Source organism: Bactrocera oleae, chromosome 2 (genome assembly GCF_042242935.1).
Source record: "Bactrocera oleae isolate idBacOlea1 chromosome 2, idBacOlea1, whole genome shotgun sequence".
In the NCBI taxonomy this organism is placed as follows: Eukaryota; Metazoa; Arthropoda; class Insecta; order Diptera; family Tephritidae; genus Bactrocera; species Bactrocera oleae.
In genome coordinates, this window is record NC_091536.1 from 23,951,904 (window position 1) to 23,978,562 (window position 26,659).

The following is a 26,659-nucleotide window of genomic DNA, read 5'->3' on the forward strand; positions in this document are numbered from 1 at the left end:
CAGCAAAGGTGGCGCTCGCAACACATTTATTAATAGTTTGTTTACAACAATTATAAGTAACAAATAATGATTTAAAAATAGTGCTATTAACAGCAGTGTTTTCGTGTTTCGAATGTGTCTTTCTTAATATCTTAAATGGAGATCATAAATCATTCTGGCGTTCTTTCATACGAGTGTTTCATATCAATCAGTTCGTATAAAACTACATTGTTGTGATTTTTACCTCAACTCTTACAATATTCAAACCTAATGTGATCTATATCAACCTGCCTACTTACCATGAATTATTTCGTTAGACATTTGGGTGGCAGGATTGTCTTATAAATAGAACATCAAACAGAGGGCAGCAATATTGTCAGTTATACGAGTATTGGCAGCTAAGATTGAGACTGCAACTATAAGAAGTATTCAAGCGAAATATCCTTTCGGTCTGACGCCAATAACACCATTATTGAAGGCAACACCAGAAAATGCAATGTACTCGTGTAAGATGCACGATAATATACCGACAAAATACAATAAAGTTACATTATTCAAGGCATAACAAAATGCCTGAAAAGTGATAGAAATCCTATAAGACTCAAGGCGCTATCCAATAATAGTAAAGCTTAAGTCATGCAGCAGAAAGATGAGAAGTGGGAAATACATACATAAACATTTATATACATTAGTTTCAGTTAAGCATATATGTACAAATATAGCAATTCTCTTCTCACCCAACGTCTACAAGAGGTAAATATCTGACGTCACCCACATATATATGTACATGTACATTTATCTACATACATACAAATATATTAGTTATATATTCAAATGAAATAAATTAATTTGTTTTCACGTAAATATTTCTTAAACCATGCTACCTGTCACCTTCTCGAAATACCATTTTGAGCAAATGTTAACTCTGCGTAACAAGTTCCGCTTGGGCAGATATACCTATACCTATATAAGTACATACATACAAGTATATACGTGAATATAACCAAATGAATAATTTGCACGAGATTTGAATTCCATTTACCACTATCTTGATTTTTGGATGTCAAAGCAAACGAAAGAAACGAAATAAAATATTGCTAAAAACCCTTCTCCCACAAGTTTCCAACCATCCAGTAACGGAAAAATCGTTCATCGCAAATCGGAATGAGAGGCATCTAGAAAAAAGCTGCGCTAAATTTTTTATTTCCGTTGCTACACCTACCCAAATCAATGCAAATTATGTGTATACATATGTAAGTAGGAGCATACCTGCATACATTCGTATACATATGTACATATGTATGTATGTGAAGTCCTACCAAGCCCGGCGACGGTACGTTCACTGAGAAGTAGCGCCAGACATTTCAGCTGTGGTTTTTATTGCGGTCATTACATGTTTTGCGATTTCCGTGAATTTATGGGCACTCCAATTTTCTAAAAATTCTTTGCTGGAACTATTTTAAATAGCCAAGCATTTATTATTAACTGCAATGTTTGCTATTGTTTTTGGCACGTGTACGGGCTTTTTTCGTGATTGTTGTTTTGAATGCAAATGCGTCTGCTGCAACGATATTGCGAATGTTTATGTGAATGGCTCTGTATGTATGTATGTAACGCTCGTGTGTTCATAAAAGCTCTATGAGCTGCGCGCGTAAATTTTAAGTTGATGCATTTCTCATAAGTAAGCTCAGTTGGCTGGTGTTCAAGCACTCAATGTGTGTATGTAAGTATGTACGTAGTTGCTCTGTCTCGTTTTGCTGTAAGGTGTAATTTTTCTTCTTTCGCGGTTATGCAAAACCAGAGAAAGCTCGAGCACCTTTGTTTCTTATTTGATTTTCTCAGTGAGAAAACGAGACGATGACAAGACTCTGGTTTCTCGTGGTCACACCTACATGAGACACTTTATTTTCTTTATATTGCACGTTCGCTTATTTTTTATATGTATTCAAAGTTTATTGCTGTTTCGACGGCTCGGTTTTGGTTATGCCTAGATATACACACAAAGTCAAGGTTGTGACTGTCATCCGCTGCAAAAATTATTAGACCATGTGCTTCTTTTGCGGTATACTGGAGCAGTGCATAAAATGTTCCTCTTTAAAGCAGTATTGAACCAACCAAAACTTATACACCAGCTCAATGCTACTAAATCATCGCTAGTGTTTTAAGGATCGTCATCATTGCACGATATATAATCGGCTAACGTGTTGGGAAAAATGGAATCATTAAAGATCTCCACTTTGCGCGACAGTTTATACTTTGGTAACGAAGCGAAGAAAATATACGATATGTCAAAATAAAAGCTTAACTCTTCGTGCTTCTCTCTAATAATAATGGCGACAGTTGCGGATAAAAATGAGGTTAGCCCAACTTTTTATCTAGCTTTGCTTCGCCTTGATATGAATGAGTCCATAGAAAAGCATACATCAAGCTTATCTGTCAAAGCTACAGTCTGAAGCGAAGCGAAGCAAGAGATTAACATGAATCCGCCATTGTGCAGATGTGATAACAATTTTTGTTTTACATTTTATGGATGCTATAGAAAATTCCGATTTCTGTATAGATATATATTCACAAACGAGTATAAGATTGAAAACATATATTTTTTAAACACTTTTTTCTTTTTAAAGTCTCATTGACATGAATACCTGCATTTAACAACAAAAGTAGTTGCGAAAGTAGTTTCGCACAGCTAAACTATGGAGCGCTTCGAAGGCATCGTATCATTTATAGTCACCTCTCATCCACATGGGGTACATTTTTCATGCATGCTTAGAGTAGTCGCCTCTTTTTCAGGGCTGCCAGACTACGTTCGAAGTATATTTACTGCGCGTATGCAGTCACGGTCAGGGTATGCCTACGAAATGGGTATTTTTATTACTTGTGGCTTTGCGATATACAAACACACACATGAATTCATGCCAATTATTATTTAGTTTCATGTGAAAAATTATAGCTTGGCGTAAGCAAAAATGTTTAATGACTTCTCAGCATTGACCTATATTTTATCAGCCGTTGAAAATTTTTGCATGCGAACTTCGTAGACGGTAAACTACGATTCTTTGTTATTTAGCAAACGACAGCTGAGTTTTATTTTGTTATTTTTTGTTAAATTATTACAAAATGCCTATTAAAACTATTTTAAAGTAAAAATATTTTTTTTTTTTTTTGGTTCAAGGCATGTGTTTGCGCAAAATTCGAAATTGGTCACTCCTTCCACTCAGCAAGCAACGGCATTGTTGCAAGTCTACATTCAATAAAAATTTGTTTCACTGAGAAATTTCAACACCTAAACACCGTCATACATTTGTATGTAATTGTTGCCTTGCGGCCAGTTTCCCTTCGATTAGCGAGGTGGCTATATAAGCATACAACTCTAGCGCTTGCACTTTTCTTAACATCTAAACGCATAGCTACACATACACTTACAGTCAGCCAGCCTACCGAACAGTTTTCTGGGTCGGGAGTAAATTACAATGCATCTTTATTGGAAAGATCTTCATTAAAAAAAGGGTGCCTGCACAACCAGCTAAATGGCGCACACAAACGTACGCATATATAATAAAAGATATGTCTACAGCCAAGCCCGACTCCAATATTGTGGCATGAAAATAGAAAATGCACTAGACAGTGTCGGCAAATTATAGCGATTCCATGTAAAAATTAGCCGCGAGCAGGCGAAATGTTGGCAGAATGGTAAAGGGCACTATCAATCTGATTAAGTATTTAGAAGACAGTAGGACTACAACACACACCACACCAACGGTATATAAGAGAGAGCGAAAATGGTTATATCAAAGGCATCCTCTTCGGTAAACCAAGTTATTTTTATATAAATGTGCATGCGTATGCGCGTGTGTGGGCCAGTTGACGTTCAACAGCTAATTAGCATAATTGCACTGACTACTTTAACAGCTACGCGGGAGACAGTGGTCCGAGTGATGCAAAATACGAAGTGTACTTGTTAAATAACCTCATGATCCTATAAATTGTATTTAAGGCAAAAAAAAGGGCGGTACAGAGTATTAGATATTAACAAGTTTCATGTGAAAAAGAAACCAACAAGAATTAATACACAATCTAGATGGGCGTCCGATCTTACCTTATTTATACTTCTAATAAAATCAAAATAATAGACGCGTTCAAGGTTTGAATCTTTGTAAATAACTATTCTTCGTTCTTCTGGAACGTTGGTTTGTTTATATGCAGTTATATATGGGAAATTATTATTTTGAAAGTATTAGTTTGAACACGGTTTTGGCTTCCCGCAAACACTGCGCAAAGTCATAGAGATTACAGAGTTCATACCAGACGTTTAATTTTTTCCTCTTTTAACTGACGGCGGTGGCTCAAAGTCGCTTTCTTAGGGGAAAATGCGAAGCGTTGGGAAGCAAATGAAAGCTGGCGACGTAAGCTCATAAATTTAATGGTCATTTGCAAGTAGGTCCACACGTGATTCCGCAACGGCAGTGTTATGCAGTTATGCTTGTGTTGTTGGCTTTCTGTTCTACTGAGGTATAAACCGAATGAAGAGGACGGTGGAGATCCATTTTTTAGCAACTCTATCACATGAATCTATGTGTATGTCACTGTGTGTGCATTATTGAAGTCGTCTATCGTTTACGGCTTTTGAAATGTTCATTTGATTTGGTGCAATTTCATTAATGCGATTGGATTGGAAAGTAACACGACATAGATTAAAGGTCCGAAAAGTTAGTGGCAAAGAAGCTTTGTTAAGAAAGAGCTAGAGAGCGAGAGAGAGAGATAGAGAGATGTGCAGTATGCAAATTTTAAATATTTGTTAAATGTTAATTCAGACGAGGTCTATTACTAGTTAAAATAACGGTCATGACCATCTATGTGGTAATCTTCTCATTCGTCCGGCTAAATCAAAAGGTAAATTTACATTTTAGGTCAATGTTCGAAAATTTAGACCTAAAGTTCTTATCTTTGTATAAAATTAAATTTCATGAACCCAATAATATGGTATTCATGCCTTTGGCGGTCTGTACATTCCCCACTTTGATCAAAGTAAGTGCTAATTTCTTAAGCAAATACCATTTTTCGAAGATATGTCGAAGCTTATATAACAAATAAATATCTTAGCATCAAATTTAATATGGTTCTCAGAAGAACTCAATAATTCTTTGTAAATTTATGCTGTTATAAAATTGCATAACAGAATTCCTAAAGTCTTTTAAACTTTGTACGTCGGTTTTGAGAATATTTTTAGGACGGCAATCACTATGATAAGTTTGCTTAAAGCAAATATGTATACAGTAAAACCCGCTTAAGTACCGAGCCTGCTTAATTATTATTAATTAATTAATTTGGGCTTAGTACGCGCATGAGTTCTTAAACTGCTCTTTTAAGCACCCTACCCGCCTAAGTACCTCAAAAAGCTGGTATTTTTCGTAAGGCACTTAAGCGGTGGTTTTACTGTTTATATAGGACGTAAAAGCAATAATCAAAACTGATATTAAACCAATATAATTTATCTACTTTCAGGTATTTATTCCAACCACTCGTGATAATGAAGGTAAATTATAGTTATCAAACTAAGAAAAAATTTAGAAATATTTTATGGCAATTTAGAAGGTGTTTCTCTCACCGTACGATGACAGATGAGTTCCGATTTTCCATTATCTAATCAGTAACGAGCCAATTCTAATATATTGTATTATATGAAAGAAATATTTTAACAGAGGTGAATAAATGTTCGTTCTTTCTTGCTTCTGTAAGACTAGTGAATGTCGTAAGCAAAACTGATTAATGCCAAGCATATCTTAATATGGTGTGTAGAAAAAAACACTAATCTTTTATGATGTCAAGCATTAAAAATGTTTGTGCCGTCGTCAATTCCCGTAACTTAGTTTATTTGATTTCAGTTCTTTCAACAAAATATAAAATAAAATAATTTTGGAAAAAGTTAAGTTTTAATTTCTTTTTTTTTTTTGTATTTTATCTAATACAGTACATAGTCGTCGATTTTATGTACATACTTCCCATACATCACATTTTGCATTGATATTTCGTTATATGACAATATACATAAGACGCAACGTGGTTTAAGGCGCATACCTTTCATTTGCATTTCATGCTTAAATGCAGACGCCGACTTATAACAGTCTGCTTAGGGTGTTCCCATGAAAAGTCATTGCTGATGGTGTTATTTTGCTTAGCTTTGCTTTTTTTTTTTTGTTATTTTGTCTCTTGACGACCCCAATGTGGTGGATGCTTTAAATAGAATTCTCGTGCTTAGTTATTTTAGAACACACAGGCTGTATACATACATGTACTTCTATATAAATAGCAGCAAAGCGAAAACTGATGCGCACAAACGAATAAAAGCAATCCCACTGCGTTGCCACAAAAATAAAGTTGAATTAATACATGTTATGCCTTATAGGAAAATCGATTGATCGATTGATATTATATATTATACTTATATGCAGATACATATGCTTTAAACCCAACGAGCAGCGTAAATACAATTCTAACTGTGTGATCCGTATAGCTTGATATTTATTGCACGTAAAAATATGTATATTGCCTGAAGAGTAACGAATCGAACAAATCAGTTGTATATACAAAATGACAGCAGTTGCGTAAACATGTCCGCTGGCGCCTACGCAATTGTGTTGCGTTTCTTTCTTTGATTGATCATACATTTTGTTAATCCCTCATTTCCGAGATTTTAGGTTAGATTTATTTATAAACTATAGATAGTTATTCCCAACGGCAAAACTATTATAAAATGTGTAAAACAAAACTTGGTAGCATTGTCGATAGCGGATTTACTACTCAAATCGGGTATCCGCATACACTCTTGTATCGTACTCCACTCGATAACTTTGCTGTTGTTTGTCTATGTAAGTTCTTTGATGGAACTGCGAGCAGAAAAATGGCGAATCGAAAGCAATTTAAACAAAGCTTAAAGCAAGGCTTTTCGTATATGGATTCATAGTCGGTGTTTTCATGCTTCCTAGTGAAATAAGTCCAGTTCCTACATAAAGTTAATATCTAAATATACCCAAGAATGATGGACAAGAATTCGACATGCGAATAAAGATGACGTCACATATTTAAGAATTGCGACATCAATTGAAATTAAGGCAATGTATCCGACTTTGGCGTTTTTTTTCTCTCTGGGAAACCCACAATCGCCTCTTGATTGGTCGCTGTGCAAAAAATAACAACGTCATCCACAATAAAAACAACAACGTGAACAACATGCGCATTCATTATACACAACACGATGCCAGACGTGAAACACCTACATACGTACACACTGTGACAAGTGAAATGCGAACAATTTGCAATTGCAACCAACAAAATGACGGCAACAATTGAAATTACAGGGAAAATTTTGTGAAAAATTGTAAACAGCAACAACAAATCACATGCTGACAATGTAAATAAACAACCGGCGCTCACACAACGCCACATACCTATACATTAGCATACAAGTACGTTTGTATTCATGTAAGTAGTTAGTATGATTTTAATTTTAAGTTGATACGCTGCTATTGTTGTTTGTGGAACAGATAGTAGGTGTCGCTCGAGTGTCTGGGCAGCAGATGGCTGTCGCGCTATTTGTGTATTTGGTATTTGATGGTAAACACTTTTGGCGTTGTCGCGACTGTCACATGCAGCTCATTGCGTTGCATATCGCGAATTCCCGGTGTTATTTGCAGCTGTCCGTAGCTTTTTGACGCTCCACAGTACGCTGCAGTGCGCCGAGCTCGCTGAGTAGCTGGCACTTTTTCGCTTAAGATAATGAAATATATGATTCATATAATATAAATATACGTATTATTTGTATGTATACACATATATTATTATTAGGGTGGGTCAAAAAAAAACAAATGTTTTTTTTTCGCTTGGTATTCTGTATAATTGGTTGATAGACATAGACACCTTTAATAAAGGCTCTACAAGTAGAAGCTCTTAATTGTAACAGAAATGTTCTCGCTTAACGTTATTCTATTTTATTCTTATTATCAAATAGAAAAATATATATATCTCTCTTCCAACTTACCACATGAAAACATATTTCGTTTTGTGGACTTTGTAGGAAATTGAATGCTCTATGCTTGTTTCTTATGGTTTTTTCGTAAACGTAACCGTTTTAAAGATATTAACGTTTGAAATTTGACTATTTTAGACAAATTTTTTTTTCTTTTTGAATGTTATAACTCAATGGAAGAACAACATTTTAAATAACAAAGCTTAGAGTCTTATAGGAAATTTACTGCTCTGCAAAAATAATCTCTATTTTCTCTTTTTTTGTTTTTTGTGTTTTCCTTTGATAGACTGATTTGATGTTTGACGATGAGTTTCTCGTAAACGCTTAACTTAATCGTGGAATTATACAGACAAATTTTAGGAGGTGTCTATCAACCAATTTTTCAGAGTACCAAGCGAAAAAAACCATTATTTATTTTTGTCCTACCCTAACATATTTTTAACCCACCCTAATATATGTATATGTATGTTATAAATCATCTTACTACCAAAAATTGCAAAAACGTGACTTCCCACAGGCAACACGCATTGTTGCTTGCTCCGATTGCAGTCACAAAGCTCGATCAGTCAAACGCAGTCGGCTTATTTTGTTCCCCGCGTCTGTGAGATTGGATATTCGCTTGCCCTTTTCTCCGTATATGCAATTTCGATCCAAGCCCCATATTTATAATGTCAACAAGTATTTATAATATGTCAATATGCTCTGCAAAATGGTTTAAGTCTGCTACAATGTTGCAAAATGTGCATAAAATAACGCCACAGATGCGAAGGTTCTCTTTTATTTGCATAAATATGCACGAATTTTTTTGTTTACATAAGACACTGTTGACCTTTTACCTAATTATGTCCCACGATGTCGCATGTTGTGCGCTTTTGTCCTCTTATGTCGGCTGGTTCGCATAGTTTGCATCATCAACTCTTTGCCTACAGGTTGACGCCCTCTTCGGCCACTAAAGATACATACATACATACATACATATGTATATGGGCGACCAGCCTCGAAATTAATGTATTGCGGTTAGACGCTACAAAAAATATAATGGCAATAGTCCAGTCATTATAGTAAGTTCACCTCGGAATTCAGATACCCAGCTGTAAGTCTGTAAATACTTGTATATTGACACCCTAAAAGTTGTCTCAAAACCTACATATGGTAGGGTGTACGCAACTATTAAATTTCAAGGTCAAAGGTCACAAAAATCGGTTTTTTGCGCTTTTTTTGTAAATATCTCATTTCCTATGGGTATTTTGCTATTGGTATTTATTATCAATATTGTAGAATACAAAATTCTCTACAAATTTTGTTTAAAAATTTTTTTCATACGGTGAACCGTTTTCGAGATAGATGGCTTAGAGCGTGCGGTCACAGCATCACTTCAGGTCAACCGGTGCCTCCGATCAAAAACGCGCCATATATAGTTGATGAACTATCGATAAATCAATGATTATAAATATTTGCCAATTTTTATTAACTATTTGATTATATTTTATCATTTTTTCCTAACCTATCCACTTTTTATTCAGTATTAATTTATTTAACAACACTTACCTGCCCATGAAATTGCAGAATTGTTAATGAAAATATAGGAATTATATTTGAATTTAAACCTTATTAATATTAATAACTTCTTACATGATAAAAAAAAAATATAAAAAATATATTAAAAAATATCATTCAATACATTTATTTTTATTAAAAGTAAAAAAATGGAATAAAGGGTACACAAACTACAATTTATAATTTTAATCATCTTCTTCCTCTTCATCGTCGTCTTCCGGCTGCTGGTAAATTTTAAACTGGTCTTCATTATCGTCTTCAATGACATTTGTTTCAAGTTCTTCCATGATTTCGGGGTCAAAAGTTCCATCCTCGTTAATGTCGCTCTGATATGGTAGAGCATTGAGACAAGCTTGCCCATTACATTGGCCACAAGCTAAAGAGCATTGCAAGCCCGCTTTCCTGCATCCGCATCGCGAACCACAACCACTCTTGCAGTTGCAGAAAATTGTATTTAGCAAATGTTCTGGAGCAGGTGGTAAAATTGTCATGATAGGCTCCAGAAAATCGTTTCGCATTCCCCAACCCCATACCTGGGGTTCCAAATCATGCCCTAACCAAGTTTGAACTTTTAATATACACGTTCGAAATGTTGATGAGCAGCTGCACTTGTTGGTGGAATATTTGAAAGCTGCACAGGTTTATTAAGTTTTGTAGACTTGACGTAATGCATATAACGAAGATGATCGAGACTTTTCACAGATTTCGGAGCATTATAGACTGCCAATAAGGTTTGAGTTCCACTCTCTAATAATCTCTGGGCCGAACAATTTTCTTCCTCAAATGCTGCAGCTAGTTCATCCAAATTGGTCAGTTTCTCAAAAACTTTTAAAAATGTTTTTTTTTTTCTCTTTTTAAAAAGCGCAGAAGTTGTGTCACATCCACTTAATGCGTGCAGAAATAAAATATGTGTTTTGGAATGAGGATAATTATCAAAACTTTTAGTCGAGTATATCTCCGTTTTTACATTGCCTTTCCCAACTTTTTTAAAGAAAATTTCTTGTTCGTAAGACAGTGTACGCCCAATTAAAATGATGAGTAAATCAATATCTTGTCCTATTATTTACAAATTTACAGATTTTAAAGAAGATGCACTTAATTATTTTCTAATTAAAATGTCATTAGTGTTAATGGGAATATAATTATAGTAAGATTTAAATTTTTCCCTCCATTATTTTTTAATTTTAGGAAACGGTGATCAGTATTATTGAATAGATAAAAATTTAAGGCATGAAGAAAATGATAAAATATAATATAATAGTTAATAAAAATTGACAAATATTTATAATCATTGATTTATCGATAGTTCATCAACTATATATGGCGCGTTTTTGATCGGAGGCACCGGTTGACCTGAAGTGATGCTGTGACCGGGCGCTCTAAGCCCTCTATCTCGAAAACGGTTCACCGTATGAAAAAATTTGTAGAGAATTTTGTATTCTACAATATTGATAATAAATACCAATAGCAAAAAACCCATTGGAAATGAGATATTTACAAAAAAAGCGCAAAAAACCGATTTTTGTGACCTTTGACCTTGAAATTTAACAGTTGCGTACATCCTACCATATGTAGGTTTTGAGACAACTTTTAGGGTGTCAATATACAAGTATTTACAGACTTACAGCTGGGTATCTGAATTCCGAGATTCTTACCTAATTTAAGCTTAAATGACTGGACTATAAGCATTTCATAACGAGAAATGTTTAAGTAATCGACCGCCACAGCCGCAATTGTAAGTACATACATACGCATATGTATGTATATAATAAAGGAAGAGAAGATTACGATCACCAACCCATAATATGAGCTTTGTTTGATCCTTCTTGCAGCATTGTCGCATAAAAGTATAGTTGATATACTCTTTATAAAACCTACTAACTGCCGCTATGACATATTTATAGGAAAATTCACGGCGGACTCGTCTACTATTCTTTTAACGATTAACCCATACACACACAACTGCCTATGACTGTCAACTCGATCCACTTTGTCTATTTAATCTTTCACAGAACGTATTTTTATTCAAAATTTTCCTCTTAAATACATATGTATGTATGTACATACTTATATTCATCGTCTTGGCATTTGTGGGAGTTGATGACTCAGCAGCCCAAAACTAACAGCACATGCAGCCTTTGCACCAACAACAATAATAAATAATGCCAACAACGACTACAAACAAAAGTGATTGGACACCAGTGAATAGTGTTGACAAGAAAATTAACAACAAATTGTGAATAAACAACAAAACTGCGATCATCGACTATATTTATTTGCTGTTTATTAAGCGATCACCTACACAACACAATTTTCATGCTGTTTTTATGCATACATAAATACATATATGTATGTGTGGTGTTATCTATAGGAAATGTGTAAGAAAAATGAAAGACACAGATTGAGAAAGTTTCGCGGCTTTTTTTTTTTTGGAATGCGGTTGACAGGCATAAACTATTATGTATATACTAGATGCGTGACTTCCTGAACGAAATGAGAGAAAAGCTTCGTTTACAATTGCTATGAAAGTTTGACAGTTCGTTTCGTTTATGACATTGCGTGTTGCAATACTTTCGTAAACTATTTTTGGCGCAAATTACAACTATGGTATTCCAATCGATTTGTTGCACACCCAAGGCTAAAAGACTATATCACAAAATAAAATGAGTAACGAAATGAATGCTAGAAACACCTAACCAACCGGGCACAGTTTAAACTTGAGCTTACATATTTCATCGAAATAAAAAACGGTTATAACATAGTCTCTAAAACTAACTGTGCATATTAAATAAATTATAATATTAAAGTGGTCGATTTCACGTAATTTCTCGGCTCTGTCTAGTTTTTTTTCGCTGCGTATGGTATATATGTATATACCTATGTATTTATATATACATACATGGTATATATGTATATGCACATATATTCATTAGTAATTCTCATGCTTCGCTTCACTCTACCAAGGCCTTGAAATTAATTTGTATTTTGTGATTCTTAGTTCAATAACCTTTGTGGCGTTGCTCTCCTTTCTATGTTACAGTTTCGAGAAATAACAATTTGTCCATACATTTCTCACTTTTCGTATATTCTGGCCGCATTCAGCAATATCTCTTATATACACACACTCACAGCAATAAAAACTTACGCACATCCACTCAAATAAATTATTTATTGCTGAGTAGCCCAAACTGTCCGTTTTACGCATAATTTCTTCATTAGTTTCATAACGACGAAGCGGGTAGCTAATGTTAGTTTGGCCCTTGACTGGAGAGAGACCTCTAACAATATTTGTACGTATCCATACATAGGCGATATACGCATTACTTATTCTCTGTATGTGTGATTTAACACGGTAAGAAAATAAGCGAAATGACAGTAAAAAAGTTAATACCAAATCAGAAGCCGCAGCTTGTTTAAAAAATACCTTGTTCAAATATTTAGCTCAATGTTGTCGAATATACATATATGTATATTTTTTTTAAATAGTTTTAATTGTTGTTTTCACATACATATGTATGTATGTATATATTATATTATACTATATTGAATACGTCAGTCGGACCCTTTTTAAAGTTCCTGGTAATCACTTGCTCCAAGAATTAGTTTGTTATATACCGCTAACAACACCAAAGACTTAGTCAACCAGTTTATAATAGTAAAAACACGTCCACTCTCGAATAAACCGAACAATTTAAGAATAAAGCGCCTCCGGGCGTTGCCACAGTTCCGAAATTTTTTTCATACACAGCAACATAACATTTGATTCTGTTGCATAATCTGGATTTTTATCACTGTGCGTGGTATTATTTGCTGCTTTGTTACCATCTTTTTACATGTTAAGGTGACTATTTCAGTTTTCTATGCTTTAATCAACTTTTAGCAGCAGTTCGTGGCCCCTGACAACTTTAAGTAAAAGCAAATATATAAACGCAATAAATAAAGTAAACAACAAAATTATTAAAGTCACGAGCAAACGGTGTAAATAGAGCGATAACTGCAAAGGGAAACATAAAAGTCGCTAGGTGTTACCCCAAAATCAACTAGTACAAAATTTCACCACACGCTTGCGTAAAATTCACCTTGAAACAGTTGTTTAACCTTTTTGCTACAGAGTATACTAGTTTAATAATAACAGTTTAGGTTACATCTACATATGTATTTTCGAAATCGCTGAAGCTAAATCAACCAAATTTACTGACAAGAACTCCCGTTTGCATTTTTTCATACAGTTAATAACCACACCCACTCACCCATATAACGTTTATGTTGAAAACTATTAAAAGTGATGGTAGAGAAAGATTTTTAAGGAGCAGGTGGAAAAATTGGACAAGGGGCGTGGCATTGTCCACCTTTGAGTGAAATTCTAACTCTATATGAATATATCTCAGGAACTACTTGACCAATTTCAAACAAATCTGTTGTGTGCGGTTGTCCCAAACATTTCTATCATATGTTTACTACATTTTACAATATATAAATTAAACATTAATGAAGTTATCAGAATAAAACTTTGCATTATTTGTGCCCTCACATTTTTATACAAACTCTTTGATCCATTTTTTGTAATAAGGAAAAATCGAAGACCAGCACCAGAACACGTCCAAGCAAAACAGCTGTAAAAAATTAACTAAACATACAAAATGACCGCCCTTGTCAGCATAAGTAAGTGATATGAGTACCAACATAACGCAATAAAACCATCGAAAATCGAATACACGTAGCCTGCGAAATTTCAAAATTCGCGATACATTTTGAACAAACCTCGTACATATGTAGATATGTATTTTGGCATATCCTTTGGCAGCTTTACTACCATTAACTGTTTGTGGTTACGTCCATTAGCAACATTCACTGTGAGCTTCTCTCGTCCGTTGTAGCGCCTTGTTGCGTTCGTACGGCAAGGCCGTTGACGGCTTTATTGCTTGTTGGAGGTTGTTGAAAATAATGTGCAGCTATTAAAATGCAATAAAGTAGCGTTAGACAGTGGCGGCGTGTCGCAGTGCCACCACGCCACATCAACACTCTACCACGCCAATCATTCAGCGGCAAACATCGGCAAACACCGAGAAGTAAACGAGGCAATTCTTTATTGCTTTGCTTTAGCATACATACCATGTACGTATGTATAGTTTACGAGTTATTTGAGTGCATTACTCGCTTCACATATAAATAACCCTACAAGAAACTGCTGATGGGTTCACCAACACACTCACATTTGATATGTCAGTACTGACGGACAGTTTACTTGTCAGCTGATCGTCACTGTTATTTTGTAAAAAGAGACATTTTCGAATTATATTGCTTACATGTGTAAGAATGAAAAACCATATCAAAAAGGGACGCATTAAATTCCATATAAGTTTCTCAACAACTTCGCAAAACAATTTTTCTGTTCTTCTTGCCACAAACGAAAAGTGTTGCACGCTTCTGTGCAAAACTCTTTTGGGTTTTTTGTTAAAAATATACAATTTTATGAAAGAGAGGTGTTTTCAAATATAATATACATACGTAAGTTAATTAAGTTTCAAATAAAAGTATATATTTAGTTAATTTACATTTGCATTTTTATATTCAGAACTATCCACTGATTGGAGAAAGACGTACGCAGAGCTATTGAGAGGAGGAGATGGCATCAAGTGAAAATTTATTTTTATATTTTCATATTTTATTATTTAATTATATTTTTGTTGCATTCCTTTTTATATTTAGGTATATTATTATAACTAATTTTGATTAAAAGTTTGAAATTTATTAAAGAAATAAAAATTATATTATCTACTGCGCAAAATAATTTTTCACTTCTGATAGCGTTTCAGTCATAACTGACAATTTTCAGCTATGACAGATTTATGGTCAGCAATGACTCAGAAAAAGACATGAGACTGAGCAGTATAGATATATAGTGAATCAATTCCGTCTACCCATGTGTTAAAGAGAGATGCAAACTGACACACATACGTTTGTTTACATCAGTTTTTGCACAAGGCTCTTAAGAAAATGATAGAAACTTTATTCTGCGCGCTGACAAAATTTTTTCAGCTATGACTGTCATATTACTCATCAGATGACCGTCACTGTTCTTGTAGGGAAGTGCACTTGCTTGCACACACACATACACTAATTAGAAGTCCATCATATTTGATCAGCACTTGTTTTGCCAGCGCCAACGGATATAAATACACAACAAACATACACACAGACAAGTTTTAATAGGCGTTCGCATTTGAGCTCACAGTTGTTGCGTTGACAGCCGTCACTCGACCACCGCCATCTACATATGTGCATATGTATATGTATGCCGAAAAGGTTTGTTTAAGGTGCTTCGCCAACTGCTCTTTTGGCTTGCTCCACAGTCCGTCTGTCTGCTGGTAGAAAGTGTGATTTTATGCCATTGCAAAATCTACACCCTCCAGGAGACGCAAGTCTTCAGATGGCAGCATGCGCGTATGGCCTCCGGTAGCTGCACTTTGATTTTGTTGCATTTACACACCAATTTAAGAATATATTGAATTTTTATGAGCATTTAATTTCGCTTTAGTTATAATACTTTTATAGCAGCTAATAAAATTTGTTGGTCGCTTGCAAAACATTAAACTTTAGTGGAAAAAGCCTCCGTTTTTCTGTTTGCCGCAATAAAATTTTAACGAGTTGTTATAAAATACAAACATATTATTTACATGCTCGTGGATATTTTAATTGGTGTCTTATTTGCATTTTATCTCCGGCATAGGATTTACGAAGTGTGGACAAGCGTCATAAAGATATGTAAACAAGTGTTGCAAACATATTGATGTGATTGACTCCTTTCTATTATTATCGAAGATAGATGAAATCCTTAAAATTATTGTAACGTGTGGTGAAATTTGCAGGCTATTTAATGTAGCAAAGAAAGCACACAATTTGTAAAATACACATTCTTGCATTCAGATCGCTATATTTTATTTATTTATTGCAAATAGCTCTTGAATTTATTTTTAGCAGACTAGCTACCCAAAAGCGTATAAAACGGTATAATAGCTTAACCGTTCTCAGTGAAACCCGTTAAGTTGCATTATATCTGGAAATCTTGGTAAACAGACAAGGGTTCTAATTTAGCGCAGAAATTTCCAACTACAATTTCCAATAGCTTCATCGGTTATGAAACTGTGGTTCCAACAATGTATAATATCCAGCTTTAGGCTCGAAAGACAATTTACTGTGATGTTGAATGTAATTAGAAAACAAGATTTTCGATTAATTTAGCGAGTGCAAAAAATTATCGCCTTCATTGCATTCATTAGGTAATTGATATACAGACAGTTGGTAGTATCACACGCGTTCGTCAAATAGCGATCGGAGAAGTGCAATAACCACTAAATAACTCATGCGTTATGTATAAACAACGTGCACGTGAACACACCCACATATGTTTATGCCGACAATGCAATCGCAATGGGCTCTTAGCCGATAACCGTTTATATCGGCAATGTCAATATAACCATGTATGTAAGTATGTATGAAAAAGTAATATATGACAAATGAATGAATTTGCTACTTTTTATGTAAAACTTGTTGGCCATTTAATATTGCATGTGCTAGAACAGAGCTATATACTTGTACTCTAGCTTCACCTGACAGTACTCCTTGGAATCAGTGCAGAAATTGACTTTTATAACTACTTTCACATCATTTCTCCATGAAATTCCGTAGAAGACTAGCTTCGGAACGATCGTTCCACTTTTCTAGCTCGCAGTCAATGCAATAAACGGGAGCAGACAACTTCAAGAACCCACAATGACCGAACAATTTTTGCATATCTTCATACACATATGTACATGGTATATGCGCATAACAAAGTTCTGTAACATTATCAAAATAAGTCGTTAGAGCAGATTTGGAGTTCTGTGAAAAAACCGCAGTACCCCGTAATGCAGATCACACATTTTTTTTAGTCAATTACAATATAAATGTCTACAACATCGCAATTTCTACTCCAAAGTGCAAACATACGTATTGTGCACATATATGTATGTATATAATCTAATATAATATATATATACATACATATATACCTCTACGTACCAGCGCGAATTAATCCAAGATGATAATGCTACCGAAGCATTTGAAAGGCATAAACTTAGGCGCTCTGCTTCTACTTCCTAAAATGATTTCTTTTATAGTTTCCTTCAATCGAAGTTTATTTTGTAATTTTTTCTTAATAATTTTTATAATAACAGGACAAACTCTTGTCCGATTATGCAGTGGAGCCAGTGTAACAATTGTGTTCAAATGACTAGATCACGTGGTTTCTGCCACTGACTTTCATGACCAATTCATATAGAGCCGTTTCCACGACAATCGGGTCTACGTAACCGGAACGGACCCGGATTTATTCCGGCCAACGACTGTCAACTCTACAGAATTCTGCCGCTACAACAACAACAACCAATTCATATTGAACATTTGCTTCGCTTTGCATCAGACATTTGTTTTGACAGAAAAGTTCGATGTACGCTTTTGTATGAGTATTAAAAAATATAAAAAATTTCCGATGCGAAGCCAAGCAAAATGTTAAGCAATTCTGATCTTTTTACGCTTTGCCAAGCAAAAAGCAACAGCCATTTTTATTAGAGTGAAACACTGCAAGCAAGCCGTTCATTGTCCCATACGCTTCGTTGTTTCAGTATGAGCGAGGAAAGTTGTATGTGAATGGGCCTTTAACACCTCTCTTTTTATACTAAACTCAATGATCAAAGATGTACCCGGCAGTCGTGTTATGAAGCTATTTATTTGCTTCGATTTGCCTCAATTGGAGCCATTCATAACGAATTAAGGGATATTAACATAATGGCTCATAGAATATGACACATTATGGTGCATGCATACAACCCTGATCAAAATAAAATTAACGCAAGTTATTTACTTCACTAGTAAAAGGCGATTTAATATAAATTTCAACGAATTTACGGTAGCTCCAATAATTTCGCCAAGTTTTTAACACATATTGCGTCAGTCACACTCATTTTGATGTCGAACATCAATTTGCACATCATGCATCACACACTTACATACTTATGTAAGAAAATACTGCATTTCAAGCAACAATAGATTGTGGTCATAATAATAGATTCGACACTTTAAGCTTAAAATTTAGTTTTCGAAACGTTTCAAGTTTATTTTGCTTATCCAAAACAACAAAACAAAAATTAAATCAAAAACCAATGCTTACAAACGAAGTTATGCCCACACAAAAATGCAATTACGGCTAGCACAAAAGTAAGCGCTCCAACAACCACTCGTACAACTACAATAACAGCAATGGCGACATCAGCCAAAAAAACAAAAGAAAATAACTAAAAACAAAAAGACAGCAACGACTGCATTCTGTCTCGGTCGCCTCTCCACCAACGAATAGCGCGTCCGCTCCAAGCCGCCCCAGCAGTGTCATTGACCTTGTCGAATCGACGCGAATGCAACCAAGCGCCACATTTGGAGCCGAGCCAGCGGCAAACAGCGAACCTTAAACGCCAAGCGAAGGGGCTGTAAACAAACGAGCAAAACCGACCTAAAACAATAACAAAGCGAAACACAGCAAACAACGGCAAACAGAAAGATATGAAATTAGCGGAAATATAAACACAATAATACAAAAGAGCGCAGCAGAGTTCGCAACTTGCAAATGAAGAGAAAATGGTTATGGTTAAGAGCGGCGCGCAAGCAGCAGACAAAGTGACCTCTTGTAAGAGATGTCGGCTGTACAAAGGACAAAGCGGCGTATTGTAAGGACCTAAGAGAGACCGAGCCGGCCTCTCTTTAAATAAATTTGGTAATTTCAGTGTTAAAATCCATATTCTTAAAATGGTGAAGTAGAAAACCAGGCGCCAATCAGGCACAACAGCGCTAGTAAACTTCAAATCAGTCACGAGGCAACCAATATTTTCACAAACTTACATACATATGTATAGTCCATAAAAAATTCATATATTATATATATGTATGTAATGCATATATGTATATATAACTAAAATAATAACTGCATACTCAGAATACTCTGACGCATCTCTTTTCCATTACACTATCCTAAGCTTTCAGAAGTATTTTGCGCACGTTCGCTAATCCAACCGTAATCCAGGTAATTGACTTTTGCAAAGTAGCTGCAATGGCGATATGGAATGTTGTACATACAAACGTATGTAGATAAATGGACCAATTAATACCATTAAAATATGAATAAATCTCCGAACTAATTTAAAAAACGTAAATCTCGAGATTTGTATATGTGTATAAGTATGTATATCCTTACATACTAGTAATCCTTAGCATAGTAGTATGATTATTGGTATATCCATGTAATATTCATATTGTCCTTAAGCCTCTGAAAAGTGCGGACTCAAGTATATGGTAGAATTTGATTTGAATTTACTGTTAAGCTCTTTAACATTTTGATTTTGAAAAGCGTCGGATTTTTTCTAATAAAATGTAAGGTTATTTCAATAACAATATAAGGAAAATTTTTATAGCTCTTTGCTTAATACTTGCTTGTCATAACAAGCTAGAGTACGACAACAACATTTCAGGAAGAATATCCCGCATTAAGTGGATTTTACTTGTATATGATAAAAGACAAAGACAATTTTTTTTTTTCGTTGATTTTTGACGATGGATATCTCGTAAACGCTTAACTTAACTAAAAATTTATAAAAGACCATTTTGTAGAGCTGAAAATTTCCTACGACACTTTGAGTTTTACAATTTGAAATTAATTTTTTTTCATTGAGTTATAAAATGCAAATGAGAAAAGAAATTTACCTTAAAACAATCAAACTTTTACCGTCACTCGCAAGAGATAATTTTGTCGAGTATTCAATTTCCTACAAAATCTCTGAAACGAGATATTTTTTCAAGTAGTTGGTAGCGATATATGAAATTTTCTAGCTGATAATACTTAAGAAGAAATAGGAAACTGTAAGGCGGAGGACCTTCCCATTAAAACTAAGCGCTCATACTTGGAGAGATTTTCTTAGAGTTGTCTTAGAACCTATTTTTTAGTGTACTAAGCAAAAAAACAAACCATCGTAATAAATATACTTACATACTCGTATATATGCATATATATGTTTGTATGGGCAGCTTATGATTCTAACAGCCACACTCATGCAAATCCCGTACTAAACTCAAGATTATTTTTAGAAAGCGTGCGTATTTTACAAATTACATTGGAATATTTGAAGATATTGAGATTCTGTTGGAAAACGTTGCATTCAAACGTGCAGACGATCAACAATTCCACCCTTCGAGTGTCTGCATTCTGTTCGAACCTTGGCCGCTTGGAGTACCCCTATCTGCTATATCTTCTAGACTTCACTTCTAAATATTAGGCTAACATAGGTACATTGGTAGGAGCACACCTGTGCTCCAATAAATTATGCACTACACTCTTGTCACATGAAGTTGTGCATACAAACTTACATAAATTTTTCTGAATGCATTATGTCTTATGTATACATACATATGTACATATGTACATGTTTGGCGCTTCACTATCTCACTGATTATTGTTATTGTGTGTTTATAACCCCTATGACCGAGTTTGCTCCACTCTCTGAGGAGTTTGCGTAAATATTTATTATCAAATCGTACCGGAACAAATATTAAAAATTGTTTTATAACACAGATACGCCATTGATGGAATTTCGGATGTGTATGCAACAACAAAAAAGAAACATTTCCGTCTGAGCAAATAAACATTAAATGCTAACCGCTCAGCGATTTCAAATTATAATTGCGGTCTTTTATTTTTTAATGTTACTTATACGTTTTTCCTTTAATATTGTTTATGCCACTTTGCACCTTATCAGTATATCAGTCAAACAATGACTGTGCATGCACACGTGCACATATTGCTCACTGTATTGGAAGTGCATATTAACATGTGCTGTGTGTTGGTGCGAGTGTGTTTCAATCAATAAGTCAATAGCAATAAATTTCCATTCCGGCATTCATCCATTCATGGATCCACTGTGCAGGGCAGCAAAGCTGTGTACTTGTTATCGATATATTAATGAGAGCAAAGCTTTAATGTGTATTTGAATGCACCTTTATCACACGGTTGTTTGTTTTACCAGCGCTAGGAAAAGTAAATTCATTCACAAAAATGTTGTTAAACAAATAAAAGCTAAATAAATAGTCAAGTAAGTTAATATTCAATTCATGGAAGCACTAAATTTTTGGCTCAACGGCGGTAAATTGTAACAACATTTTTATTATCTTCCACAATTAATATCTTCACTGTTTATTGTACATACATATGTATGCTATGGGTTCAGTTTTATGTGGAGAATTTTAATGCAATACCATCATGTATTCATATGGCCTAAAACACTGCACACTGGGTGAAAAAGCGTGTATATTTCTAATAGCCATCCAAAAATGCTAAAACCAAATAACGAAATGAAAAAGCGCCAGCTAATTTCTATACTCTTGCAACATGTTGCTACAGAGTATTCTAGTTTTGTTTACCTAACGGTTGTTTGTATCAGCTAAAACTTATCTTATATATAGTATATATAAATGAGGCGAGTTGAAATCCGAATGTCTGTCAATCCGTCCATCTGTGCGTGCAAGCTGTAAGTTGAGTAAAAATTGAGATATCATAATAAAATGTTGTACAGTGGTTCCTTAGCAAAAAAGTAAGCACGAATTCGTAGATGGCCGTAATCGGACCAACGCCACGCCCACAAAACGTCATTAAACGAAAACCTATTAAGTGCAATAACCAACATAAGAACTTCATTAAGATATGGAACAAAAGGTTCCAGCAAGGAGTACCTGCAGCCTAAAAATTGTGATAAATGGGCGTGTCCTCGTCCTCTAAGAGGTTTAATGTATGTACATATCTTCCAAACTATCATAACCAAATTTGATCCGTATAAATCCCTTAAGCACCATTATCCACATTATAAAAATGGATGAAATCGGATGATAACCCCGCTCACCTATATAACGGTACTGTTAAAAACTACTGAAAGCGCGATAAATCAATAAATAAATACGCCAGAGACATTACAGTGTGCAGTAGGAGGTACTCGAAAGTATATCAAGTTTGCAACGAATTGTCACTGGCAATGAAAAATGGATTTATTATTTTAAAAATCCTAAACGTAGAAAATCATGGGTTAATCCAGGACAACCATCAACATCGACTGCAAAAACAGATCAATTCGATATGAATTCAATACTCTGTGTTTGGTGGGATCAGAAGGCTGGGGTATAGCATGAGCTTCTAAAACCTGATGAAACTGTTAATATAATACTAATCGCTACAGACAACAAATGATCAATTTGAACCGGGCATTGCAGAATGGCCAAAAGACACGGCAAAGTTATTTTGTTACACGACAATGTATCTGAACACAAAGCAAAATCGGTTCAGGATACAATACCTGCTGCTACCCCACCCGCCGTATTCACCAGACTTGGCCCCTTCCGATTACCATTTGTTTTCATCGATAAGACATGCATTGGCTGAGCAGCACTTCGATTTCTACGCAGAAGTCGAAAATTGGATTCTTCAAAAGACGAACATTTCTAATGGCATGGTGTCCACAAATTGCCAGAGAGGTGGTCAAAATGTATAAAAAGCAATGGTCAATACTTTGAATAATTTTTTTTTTTTTTTTTCTCATTCAAATTTTGTATTTCATTTGCAAAAAAAATTATTTCGTACCGGTACACACTGACAATGCTATAATTCTTATATTGAAAATATCAACATAGTTATTTTAAAACGTCGATAAGTAAAGGCGAATAAATAATATAAATTAGGTTATCTATACAGTTGTTTTGTCGTATATATGAACACTTGTGATCGACAATTTTATATATTGCGGAATAAATTTTTGGCATTTTTATGGCATCAAGAGGAATGTAAGAGTTGAAAAATGATAAAAATATATAATCAGAGAGGTGGTGGTTGATTACTCTATTAACACGTATACTTACTTACATGTATACCCTGCGGGAATATGCATCAGTAATAACTGGTAATCGTGGCTTAGAGAGATAACAGAAAGTGTGATGATCGTGCTGATCTGTCATCTGTGGGTTTGACAAGTTACCCATGAAAGTCGGAGAGGATAGAAGGAAGCTACTCTTTTGTGAGCTCTTGGTTCAAATCATTCAATAGACAAGCTGGAAATTTTATCTTTTCATATTTAATTTGATACCTTTTGAACATTAAATTAAACAGTGCAACACAAACTAGGGCGAATGAAACGATTTCTTGCTACAGTAGTGTTTTATTTGCAATAAATGCATTTTGAGTATTTTGGGCAAAGTTATCTTACTTCTTCAACAACAGATTTCCTACAGGGTGTGTAGGCATATGCATGTGGAAATGTATGTTAGCGCAGATTACTACAAGCATTTTTATGCGCATTACGTGTATGTAGGCAATTTTTATTACGTGAAGTCATTCGCCAACTATTTTCATTATTCTACATGCCTTTCTTACGTGTGCACATACACACATTCAAGTATGCCTGTATGTAGGTGTCATAATTTTTCTGAATTATTTACACTATGTCATCTAGCCGACTGAACCATGACGTGACAGAAATTGACAAAACAATTCAATGCAGCGCCAATGTTTATCACCACTCGATCGTTTGTGGCTGTTCTTTTGAATTTGGAATTGTACAGCTATTCGTTATGTAGGTAAGCTATTAAAAGGTTGGTGTCATGCTTGCTTGATTTAAATCACCCATATTTGTGCTAGAAGCCCTAAAAATCCCTTTTTGATAAGTAGATCTCCAATAAAGCGTTAGTTTTTTCTATTCAATGTGCGATTTCCTCTATCTCAGTTTAGCTTTTATTTCTTATGAATAGCCACATGTTTGCGAAACCATCGATTGGGAATTACGGGTTGGTTTATGGACACCATTTTACAAACTTAATTTATAGGCATTGTCTCACTGTTCCATCAGATTTATATATAACTGATATGAGTACAATAATACGAGTATATACATATACATATGTTTGTAAGCACATACTATGTAAGGAAATGAATTGTATCCATGAATATTTTTCGATTATTGGTGGAAAACAATTAGCGTCATCGATGCACACTCAACCTCTGGACGTCATTCTCGCGTCGAAACATCAGCCACCAATAAATACACAACTACTATTTACAACATAGACGTCATCCATGAAGTGAAATGTACAAGCAAATGCAAATAAGCCTCCCGCCTGCCCGATGCATCAACGCCAGTGCAAAAACAATATAAAAACAAGTAAGGAAGGGCTAAGTTCGGATGTAACCGAACATTTTATACTCTCGCAAAGTCAAATGGTATACTCGTTTGAGATTTCTTTGTGGATTGACTGATATTTTCGGTAGAAGGTCAACTATAGGCAATGGGGTCCATATATTTAGTACTTAGGGGTTTGAACAGTTTTGGTTCGATTTAGACAATTTTTGGCCGCAAGGTGGCATACTTGAATTGCATTATTCACGCAAAGTTTTACCCCGATATAATCATTGTTACCTGATTTGCATAGTGGAAAGTGAAAGAATCAGATGGAATTGAAAATGGCGTTACATGGGAAGTAAGCGTGGTTGTAGTCCGATTTCGCCCATTTTCGCACTATGACATAGAAACATGAAAAGAACGTTATGCCCCGAATTTGGTTGAAATCGGTTTGAGCAGATCTCAAGATATGGGTTTTCACCTAAAAGTGGGCTGTGCCACGCCCACTGACTAATTTTGAACGCGATTCCTATAAAGCCAATTTATACCATCTCAGAGATAAAATTTAATGTCTCTGGCGTGTTTAGTGCTTGATTTATCGCGCTTTTAGTAGTTTTTAACAGTACCGTTATAAGGGGAGTGGGCGGAGTTGCCACCCGATTTCAACTATTTTCACACCGTCAATAGAAGTGCTAAAAACATTTGCTTGTAGTGAATTTTGTTATTATAGCATTAGCGGTTTAGGAGATATGCACATTAAACCTATTAGAGGCGGGACCACGCCCACTTTTTAAAAAAAGCTTTAACTGCAGATGCCCCTCCCTAATGTGATCCTGTGTACCAAATAACAGTCTTGTATCTTATTGCGGAGCTTAGTTATGGCAAGTTATTTGTTTTTGATTAATGGCGTTTTGTGGGCGTGGCAGTGGTCCAATTACGCCCATCTGCAATACCAACCGTCTCACGGTACCAAGAAACATGTCTACCAAGTTTCATAAAGATATCTCAATTTTTACTCAAGTTAGAGCTTGCACGGACGGACGGACGGACAGACAGTCATCCGGATTTCAACTCGTCTCTTCATCCTGATCATTTATATATACATAACCCTATATCTAACTCGATTAGTTTTAGGTGGTACAAACAACCGTTAGGTGAACAAAACTATTATACTCTGTAGCAACAGGTTGCGAGAGTATAATAAGAGGAGGTATGTGCTAGCCGTATTAATAGGACCGCACCAACAACAAAGACAACAACGGTATTTGCAAAAAAGGCAGTGCAAAATGCATCATCAACATTTGCCGGCCTTTACCCACCCCACACGCTCACACCATTGCAGCGCAAAAATCGTAAACAACTTAATCGCCGGCGCACACCCACACGAAAGCAAAAATGCTATTGTGTATGTGTAACCATAGTATTTGTAGTATTTGTTGTACCGTCATCATAAACAATAATAACGGGCAATGGAATCATTGGCCCAACACAAACACCAAAAGTGACGACAACAACATGCTGTGTACCAACAGCGACAATTGGCATATCGCCTCGAAACAGCTACACACTATTGCATGCATACATATGTATGTATGTGTGTCTGTCCATATATAATTGAAATGCCTGCTTGATTACCTTAGCTTTTGTTGTAATTTTATTTATCTACACTTGCTTTGTCAACGAATGCTGATCGCCGCTGTTGTTGTGTCTGTCGAGCGTCACCTCCAGGCCCCCTTCTGTATATGTATGTGGACGAGTGCCTACCTACCTGTGACTTGATTCCGATCTTTCTGGTTGCATTTTTAATCGATTGTCTGCCATAAATTGTATGGGTTCTAAGTACATGTTTATGCATACATATAAA

General features: G+C 35.2%; 1 protein-coding gene across 2 annotated transcripts in view; it reads left to right on the plus strand.

The window, feature by feature from the left end:
- The window catches only part of InR (Insulin-like receptor), a 94,044-nt gene that overhangs the window by 22,858 nt on the left and 44,527 nt on the right, over window positions 1-26,659 (plus strand). Inside the window, exon 3 of one of the 2 annotated variants that reach the window (XM_070112274.1) lies at window positions 5,485-5,515. The exons of the other annotated variant lie outside the window; for it this stretch is intronic. The gene's annotated coding sequence lies outside the window, so the exon portion shown is untranslated. The remainder of the gene's footprint in view (window positions 1-5,484; window positions 5,516-26,659) is intronic. 2 annotated transcript variants of the gene reach the window in all.